Raw genomic sequence first — 10,000 nt, forward strand, 5'->3', positions numbered from 1 at the left:
ATTTGCCGAATCTAAATGGATATTTGGGCTCCATCTTCAAGTAACAGGACAGCGTAAGGTATGAAGTCTGTTTTTTTTCCTGATGTGCTCGCCGAAGCACTGGTGTCTGTTGTTGTCATGTTTTCTACTTGTCTTCAGTCAAGCTCTAGTTGTAACTAGACTTCACTTCGAAGCACCCGTTATATGTCACGAAGCTAACACCCCCTTTCAAACAGACACACCTTTCCTGAATTCATAGTGGGCAGGCAGCGTGATTTAGTTATACCACGTGTAATGTGATGTGTGTAGATTCGCTTGTGTTGTTGGCTATCTGCATGTTTGTGTAGTTTTGGGCAAGCTCCAAAGACTGATACTCGTAATTTGCTAACCTAGTGAGCTAACATTTAGCTCCACCACGTAGGCAAGCTACCTCCAATAGAAACGACAAGGTACAACCATGTGGAAAATGTGAACTAACATTACAAGCTACTTCAACTAGAAATTCAAAATTACGGCATATTTGAATTATTTGGGCTGCAAAAATGACATCTGAAGACATTATTGTCTGTTGGATTATGATAGCCCCCATGATATTTTTGGACTGGGTATGGTCAATCAGCTGGCTTTCTTGCTCTAGTCTCCTATGTCTCCTATCCTAACTCCCTGTGTGCGCGCGCGTGTATGTTTGTGTGTGTGTGTTTGCCTCGTAATGAGCGATGTGCGAGTTCGATTGCACCTTGTGTTTTGATATCGGCCTGATGGAGGCAGTGAGCTCGCGCATGAAATGTCGATAGAACCAAAGGTGTGGAAAGTCGGGTGTATGATTTGCTTGCGCAAGACATTTTTGGGAGATTATGGTCCATGGTCTGTCAGCTAGCGCTCCTCCTCTCCTGTCTCCAATGTGTGTGTGTGTGTGCGCGCGCGTGTGCGTGTCTGTCGCTTGTTTTGAGAGTTTGGCGAACGAGTATGCAGACCCGTATGGATGTTGCGCATGGAAATGTTCAGTTTTTAATCATAATTTTGTGCATCATATACTGTCATGCAGAGAGCAAAACCCGTGGTTAGTGCCTCGCATTGCGACTGACTGTGCTTGACTGCACTGTTTTGAGACAGCATAGCCGAGCTTACATGTCATGTGTGTTACTGTAAATATGCTAATAACGTAAGGCATGGTTTTTTCACTATCACTATTCACTATGCTAATTCTCTCACAATATCCAGTAGGCTACTCGGCACTGTCGCACTATTAAATGCGGTCTCTTTTTATTTGCACCAAAGTAATCGTGACGCCAACACTACATTTATCCAAAAAAGTAGTAAACCCAATGAGGGTGACTAAGCTGGCGACATTGGGCCAAATCAAGAAAAGAACGGCAAGGTCCTTAATGAAAGTAGCCTACACTGTCAAATGTAAAGATGGGAAAACTGCCAATTAAGACTATGTTGTCAAAAGTACATTTTTCCCTTTGTGTACGCCTAGAATGGCCCAATTTGACCTTAATTTTCCAAAAACTCCGCAAAACGGAAGGGGGGAACCCCCCTTCCGCACCAACCCCCCTCTCGGTCGCTTCGCTCCCTCGACTAGACTGCCGCTCCACACCATTTTTTTTTTTTTTTTTTTGCTGGGCTACAGCCCCGGATCTTTGCTCAACCTAATGACGCCCCTGGATGGATGTCCTTAGAAGGAGAGGCAGAGGCTTCATGGCACAGCTCCACCTTGTTTATTTGAAGTCTGCCGACCACGTGTGTGTGTGTGTGTGTGTGTGTGTGTGTGTGTGTGTGTGTGTGTGTGTGTGTGTGTGTGTGTGTGTGTGTGTATGCGTGCGTGTGTGTGTGTGTGTGTGCATGCGTGTGTGTGTGTGTGTGTATGCGTGCGTGTGTGTGTGTGTGTGTGTGTGTGTGTGTGTGTGTGTGTGTGTGTGTGTGTGTGTGTGTGTGTGTGTGTGTGCTCTGCCCTAGCCTCTGCAGTGCTCCGTCCACTTGGTCCAGTGGCAAAGCTAAAATAGATCTCATTAGCACTCACAACTACAAAGCTCCTGACTACACTACACCGCTAAACACACACACACACACACACACACACACACACACACACACACACACACACACACACACACACACACACACACACACACCTACGTCAATTTTGGAATAACTGCAATATCCAAACTAATACCAATATCTGTACATTGCAGGTCTTTTCCCCCAGTTTCAATGTTGACGTAGTTACTGCACTTTGCCTTTTTAGGGCAATATACCCAAGAATACATTATAACAAGTGGTTTGGCCTTAACCATAACCTGCTATTTTCCGTGGTATTTTTATTCCAGGGTCTGAAATGGCCAAAATGAGAAAGTACTACCGGTGAGAGGGGTGTACTTTGTTGAAATTTGATTCTAGATTCAAGGTTTTTTTTGTCCATGGCATGTGCATGGCTTCAAGGAAACGATAAGAGTGCGTTACAATATGCGACCTTGCCTCCTCCACTTGTGCTTGTGGCCTTGCCCCACCTCTGTGGAGAAAACGATAAAGTTTCCCAGCTGTCAGCCTAGCCACAACAACTTTTGAGGGACTGCTTTTCAATCACCATCCCAATTGCAAATGAGAAGAAGGCTTTACAATTGAGTTTTTGCAAGATATTGAAATATAATGCTGTATAATATAGTGATGTCATCATGACAGATTACTTCCTGGTACAAGGAGACAAGCACAAGTGGAGGAGGCAAGGTCGCATATTGTAACGCACTCTATATGTCTGCACCACTGTTCTACACTCTAAGAAGGAATGTGTCATTTTTGACACATGTTTTGTTTTAAGGTGATTTTAACACATAGTGTGTGGAATATGACACAACATGTGTATTATTTGGTTAAAATGCTGTGTTTGACACATTTTGTTTTATTTGTTTTATTTATTTATCCTAAATGTATTTTAAATTTACAATGTAGCCAAATACTCATCACAAAGTAGGACTGTGGTTTGAATATAACACAAAAATAGTCTTTATTTCTTTGATTCCTTGTTCTTGCACATTTGCTACCCCTTTCTTACACACATCTACAAATGACACGACATGTGTTGTCCCTGAGCACACACATTTTGTGTCATTTCTGACAGTACTTTTTGGTGTGTATGCTCTCAAAAACGTAATGATACAAGGACCAAGGTCATACACATAGCTACCATATACTGTAACACACAACACACAACGCCAAAACAAAGAAGAAAAAAACATACACACATTACTTACAACATAAACAAAGACCATAAAGTGTGGCAGCTCCTGCTGTCTTGCCACAGAGCAGTGCCACACTGTCATTTTTGTCACATAGATGGAGGAGAGAGAGAGAGAGAGCGTTGAAGTGAGTTAGAGAGACAGAAAGTGTGCTAGAAGAAGAATGAGAGAGAGAGAGAGAGAGAGAGAGAGAGAGAGAGAGAGAGAGAGAGAGAGAGAGAGAGAGAGAGAGAGAGTTAAAGTGAGAAGAATAAGAGAGAAAGAAAACGTGTTGCAAGAAGAAGAAGAGGAAGAGGAAGATGAGGAAGAAGAGAGGGAATAAAGGGAGGAGTGAGGAGTGAGGCTGGCGTTTTGAAGGCTGCCATTTTGTCTGCTCCTGTTTGCATTCTGCTAGACTGCAGGTGCGGAGTCTACTGCAGGGTGCTAAATTAGTCAGCAGCAACAGACTGCACACACACACACACACACACACACACACACACACACACACACACACACACACACACACAGAGTAAAACACACACACACACACACACACACACACACACACACACACACACACACACACACACACACACAGTAACACACACACAAACACACACACACACACACACACACACACACACACACACACACACACACACACACACACAGTAAAACATATGGTAAATTAAATTAGTAAGCAGCTGTGGAATGCTCTGTCAAAGGTGATATTCATCTCTAACAACAACTTAACCCAGTGCCATGGTTCCCAAACTGGGGGTCAGCAACCCTACGGGGGGGTCGCAGAGGTACTTAAAGCGATGGTTCGGAGTAGAATCACCCTAATGCCATTTGAACCGTGACACCCATCCACCTTTACACCCGAAGTGTTTTCTGCCGCAGACTTACATCAACAGAGTTGCCGTGTTATTCGATGTTTATTCCGGTTAGCTTGACTCAAGCGCATATGGATACTGGGCACCGTCTCCAAACTTTCCCCACAAAAATAACATGTCATTACACCAAACTTCTGCAGTAGCACAAATATGGTCTGTACTCACGAAACGAAGCATTTGGAAGTTTGGAAATAGTCCAGGAGTTTAGTATTATCAACACAAGCTGAATAGCTTCTCTGCTGCTAAAGCTGTGCCAACGTTACTTCCGTCATATGAGACAAGCCCGTAAAAGTCTTCAACAAACTTCCAGACGAGAGTGTTAAAAAAGTTTTCACTGAATTGTGATTAAGGCTTATATTTTCAAGGCAATACTTAAAAGATATTTCAAATCTTACCTACTATCAATTAGACAAGGATTTTCGTTATCAGTACTGATGCTGAATTCACTTTTCATTGTGCATATTATGAGCTTCGTTGAGGACTCTTACATGCTTGTCTTAGATGACGGAAGTAACGTTGGCGCAGCTTTAGCAGCAGAGAAGCTATTCGGCTTGTGTTGATAATAATAAACTCCTGGACTATTTCCAAACTTCCAAATGTACAGACCATATTTGTGCTACTGCAGAAGTTTGGTGTCATGACATGTTATTTTTGTGGGGAAAGTTTGGAGACGGTGCCCAGTATCCATATGCGCTTGAGTCAAGCTAACCGGAATAAACATCGAATAACACGGCAACTCTGTTGATGTAAGCCTGCGGCAGAAAACACTTCGGGTGTAAAGGTGGATGGGTGTCACGGTTCAAATGGCATTAGGGTGATTCTACTCCGAACCATCGCTTTAAGGAGTCGGTCACGGACAAAAGGGACTTGTATTCACTTGTATGGTTAAAGGGCCACAATGTAGGATGACGTGTTTAAATAAACTGGCTTTGAGAATATTTTTCATCGGTATGTAAACTCGTGGCGGGTCGCTCTGCCAAAAGTTACCTTTGACTTACTGATGACTGAAACAAGATGACTCGGGACAGTGCTTAATTAAACTTTTAATCCTACATTGAGTCCCTTTAACAGATTAAACAGATGTATTTGCTGTTCTCTGACCAGGGCCGGATTAACGCACAGGCTAGGTATGGCTGCAGCCTAAGGGCCCCACCTGCCAGGGGGCCCCTGACTAGCCAAAAGTGAAAAATTGCAAAATTGTGACAAGATGCAATATTGAAAAAATCAGCACCGTTTGAAAAAACAACAGGTTGTTCTCATCAACAATCTTCGGATGTATCGTTCATCGGGGCCAGAATAAAATACACATCCAGTCTCACATTTAGGCTGGTTTATCAGGCTAAGAGATATGCATTATACAGCTGACTAGCATACATTTACAGAAGGGAATATTCCATAATAATTAAGTTAATTAAGTATGTGATCAGAGTTGTGTCTTTTGTGTGTGTGTGTGTGTGTGTGTGTGTGTGTGTGTGTGTGTGTGTGTGTGGGTGCATGCATGCGTGCACATCTGCATGTGCATGTGTGTGCGAGCATGCACACATGTGCTTGGGAGTGTGTGTGGGTGTCTGATGGATTGAATGCCTCTCTGATTGAGGGCTTGTGTATGTGTCCAGAATGAACACTAATGAGGGAATTAAAGCCTTGCAGAGGAACATGCAGAACCCTTATGTTGGCTGCCATTATGTTCTTCCTCTCCTGATTCAAAATGGCCTCCAATCCACAGCTGGTGGTGATCACATGACCACGTTGACTTAATGACTGCCGTCTGTGCCACCAGTGTTTTACACAGACACTGTATCCCCAGCGATTAAGTCCTCACAGTCTCTCCAAATTGATACAGTGGCAGGATTTCTCTCAACCTGTTACATTTCCTTGGTTGAATGTGCATTACATATTTCTCTAAAGCATAAATGCTACATTTTTAATACTGCCTTTTCTGTAAGGAATGTGGTCAGAGTAGGCATTGCAACGATGCTGCTCATTGCAACTATGCTGCCCCTTCCCAAATGTGATCTTTTCATGACTATTTACTAAGTAATAAACCAATATGTACAATTATAACCAAATTACAGTATTGCAGCTGTTGCAGCTAAAGATGTCTGTTCTGGAAATTTAAAATGGCGGACATGGAGGAGATCCACCTTTTTATGTATGAAAAGTCTCATTTGTCCGGTCATAATGAAATACACAAAATGTTGGTGGTTCCACCTCTCTCGATATCTCACCTCTTATTTCTAATTAAATGAGAAGGGAGCTGAGGAGAGAACGGTGGTCAGACCCTGTCACAACAGCAACGGTGAGCCTTCAGGGAGAGGCAGGATTAAAGAAAGGTGTTATGTTGTTTTTTTCACAAGTTCCTAACCACAGCTGAACTAATGCTAAACCCTCTCAGAGAATATTCTGGAAGGATTTGCTAAGGCTCCTGTGAGTTGTGAATTGTTCAGCCGTTTAGGCCTTGCACCTATTGTCAAGGCCATTTGTTTGTGAAGGAAGGTTTGTAAAAACAGAAACTCAATGCTTCAATGCATGCGGACGTGTCACAGAGAATATTCCACACTAAAACATTTTCTCTTGTGCCAGTTAGTTGTGAGTCATGCAGCATTGTCATGGGCAGTCATGGGTAAGCGGTTAGGGACTGTCAAACTTGTAGACCAAAGGTTTTCGGTTTGACTCCCGACCTGCAAGATTGATGGGGGAAGTAATTAACCAGTGCTCTCTTCCTCCATGAATGAGGTACCCTGAGCATGGTACCGTTCCGCCGCACTGCTCCCTTGGGGGCGCCAATGGGGGCTGCCCCCTTGCACGGATGCAGCATTGTCTTGTCTTCTACCGTATTGGCCCGAATATAAGACGTGGTTTTTGTTATAAAAATAGTACTCTAAAAAGGGGGGTCGTCTTATTTCTGCGCGCTAGAGAAAAAAGTTAAAAAATAATAATAATAATTTTCAAACTTAACCTGAATGCGGCCATTAAATGCTTCACAACAATGCCACAAAACTCAATAATGGATGGGATGGGTTAAGAGATTGTTTTGTCCATATCAAATTTGCAGATGCTTGTTTCGTTATGACTGTTGCACCGCACGTCTATCAACTGTCAATGTCAACGCGATGCGGACGACAGTGCAAGGGGAAAAACACAAGTCAATCGCGACTCGTTGCTCTGCTTTTATTTGTGTTTGGTTTTACAGTCTCATCAGGAAAGCTTTGGTCATTCTCTCTGGTCAGCCGACAACACCACTAGAAACTAAAGAAATGAAGGGTGTTTTGACGAACAACCTGTGCGTTTTGGATGTTGTCATCAGCCAATCAATGGTCATCTGTGTGTGCGCGAGAAAGCGGCGCCTCGAGCGGTGCCTTTGACGATATGCCTCGCAACGATGTAACAAGTAAGGGTTAACGTTCGGCGAGAAGGTCGCTACCGTGGTATAGCAGCACGACAGATGGAATCTTTAGACCCCGACGCGGAGCTGCTGCTATTCCACAAAGCGACCGACTCGCCGAACGTTAACCCGCTTATTATATGGATATACTTAAATGATTCACACATGGCGGGGACATTTCTTTAGGCCTATTTAATGTTAAGTCTATTATAGTTTTTCATGTCAAAAGATTGTTGCTGCGCAAAACAAAACAGTGCCGTTGTGGAACACCGCTAGGCAACAGCTAGGTAGCCAGGACAAGGTGTTGTCTATCACAGCAGCTGATTAGAGTCTTGTTGAAAAGTCGCTTTAGCAGTGAGAAGTCTTGTTGCCATTGACAGCGGTCTGTTATAGACCAACCCGTCCGTTATCGAAAAATAACAGACGTGCGAACGTTGGGGAGCCCCGTTGAAATGAATGGAGCATTCGACCGATGACGTCACACCATATAATAACACAGAATAATGGTTAGGGCAAGAGATTGTCTTGTTCATATAAAATCACTAGGAGTTTTACCATTGGTAATGAATATCAATCGGACTTCTAATGTCAACGTGGTCCTGATAGGCAGCTCATAGGTTTCAAGTGCAATGCGTCAATCTGCCTTTGGTCACGTTCGGTTTCTACAGTCCAACGGAAAACTTTGGATGCATAAAATTATCGTCGATTTGGCGAGACGGCTGCTGGTTAGATATTGCTGTCAACTAAGCATTTTACAAAATCTGTGCATCGCACAATAGGCAGCCTATCTCTACTGGACTGGTTGCCTGGCTGGCGCAGACTAATGCTCTGAGTGTAGGCTATGTTGCGTCGTACTTTAAACAGGCGGGCCCAGGCGGCTGTAGCCTGTAGGTGCCTATTGGCGCTTGACAGGTGAAGTGAGTAAAGAAAGGAAAAGGATATGAGTAGCCATCTGTGGTCTTATATCATGGAAATTCCATGAAAATTATATAGTGAAGTTTGTTCTTTGTAAAAAGCCTCAGATTGTCCAACAAATTAAAAACTGGATTTTGAGAAAAGTTTCCAATGTGAAACAAAATTAAGTCTTTTTTCCCCGAAACATGAGCCTGAAAATGGGGGGTTGTCTTATAATCAGGATCGTCTTATATTCGGGCTAATACGGTAATTAAAGGAGAGGGGTGAGAAAGGGAGCTGAGCAGAGAACATTGGCGAGGCCCAGTGACAGTGACAGCGACAGCAACAGCGAGGTCGGAGGTAGAAGCAAACTAGACAATCATTTCGTGGACTTTTTAAAAAATTAGTCTCTAAACCCAGCTCAACTTCTGCCAAACTCTCACAGACAATATTACGGGTCAAAATGTTCGCTAAGTTGCCTGTGAGTTGCGAGCCTCTTGTACAGCATCGTCTTGTCCCCTCTCTCCATGATGACGCCCTGCACGCCCACTATCCAGGGCCGGGTTGAGATAGCCTGGGGCCCCTAGGCTACAGGTTGCTGTGAGTCCCCCCTGGAAGACAAATTTCGTGACACATTTACGTTTGTACATAGACAGTGTCATAATTACGAGCTAGAAGTTAAGGATTAGCATGTCTACGAACTGTAGTCAACGTGACATGTTAATTCCTCAATATAGCATCCTGTCACAATTCCTCAATCTTTCACTTTTGGCTAATTAGGGGTTCCATGGTAGGTGGGGGCCCCTATGCTGCAGCCATATCTAGCTTGTGAGGGCCCATGGTAGGTGGGGGCTAGGTTGCAGCCATATCTAGCCTGTGTATTAATCCGGCACTGCTACGTTTTCTAATTAGAGGATAGGGCTGTCGGAAGGTGATCAGAGAACAGTGGCCTGACCCAGTGACAGCAGCAACAGTGAGGAGCGAGGTGGAAGTGAAATTAAAAAAGAGTTTTGTGGGCTTCTTCATGAGTTTCTAAACTACCGGTAAGTTCAAACTCTCACAGAGAATATTCTGGGCTAAAATGTTTGCTAAGGTGCCTGTTATTTGGTAGGCATGCTCATGCAGTATTGTCCTTTCTTCTCTCTCTCTCTCTCTCTCTCTCTCTCTCTCTCTCTCTCTCTCTCTCTCTCTCTCTCGCTCTCTCTCTCTCTCCCCTCTCACTCTCACACACATAAACTCTCTCTCTCGCTCTCTCTCTTGCTTTCACACACAAAAACTCTCTCTGTCTCTCTCTCTCTCTCTCTCTGATGTTGCACCCATTATTTCTAATTAAAGGAGAGCCGGCTGTCGGAAAGGGAGTTGAGTGGAGGAGAGAACAGTGGGGGCCATGTGGATGAGACAGCTAAAGATACAGGGCCCATCTGAAGCCACCCGTCCTGAGGAGCTGTCTGGGGACTCAATAGAGGAGGAGGCCGCCCACTGCGGAACAGATGGAACGCCGGGACAATGCATCGGAACGCCACCGAATTCTAAATGTGGAATTGGCCTTTGTGTAAATGAACAGAGAACACGTCTTTCTTTTCTTCTGTTCATAGAGAGAGAGAAAGTGACTGTGTGTCTGTGTGCGT

Source organism: Engraulis encrasicolus, chromosome 11 (assembly GCF_034702125.1).
Source record: "Engraulis encrasicolus isolate BLACKSEA-1 chromosome 11, IST_EnEncr_1.0, whole genome shotgun sequence".
Taxonomy (NCBI): Eukaryota; Metazoa; Chordata; class Actinopteri; order Clupeiformes; family Engraulidae; genus Engraulis; species Engraulis encrasicolus.